Source organism: Hylobates moloch, unplaced genomic scaffold (genome assembly GCF_009828535.3).
Source record: "Hylobates moloch isolate HMO894 unplaced genomic scaffold, HMol_V3 SCAFFOLD_8, whole genome shotgun sequence".
NCBI lineage: Eukaryota > Metazoa > Chordata > Mammalia > Primates > Hylobatidae > Hylobates > Hylobates moloch.
This window is the reverse complement of record NW_026652283.1, coordinates 121,346,102-121,346,587: the sequence shown is the minus strand read 5'-3', so window position 1 is coordinate 121,346,587 and position 486 is coordinate 121,346,102.

The following is a 486-nucleotide window of genomic DNA, read 5'->3' as shown; positions in this document are numbered from 1 at the left end:
TCTTGGCCCTGAGGTTTTCAGCTCCCAGCAGAACCTCTCCTCTGATGCCCATGGAGGGAGCTATGTCCCAATTGCAAATGTGTGAATGAAGACCTGATCATGCTGTCATAATTCCCTAAGGTTTGTGGTGTCTTTTCACACAGCCCTAGATGAACAGAGGGCATTTTCACAGTATTGCTGAGGAATTGGATTTGTACATATTTTGTGTGTTTAAATCTCAGCTTCTCTAAAATATTGATGAAATAGGAATGAATTTTCTCAACTTCTTCCCAAAGTGTCACAAAGAGCCCATCGTGGTGGGGGCATGGAACTGTGGACTCTGTGGAGTGGCTCAAGAGCCCCCCTCACCCATTCTTAGTTTGAATTTTTCCTGTGTGGAGCAGGGTAGTGTGGGATCCGGGTGGAGTCTCAGTCTCTGCACTGAGTGACAGACTCAGAGGAGGGCATGGGACTCAGGAGTTGGCTGAAACAATGAAGAAAGAAATA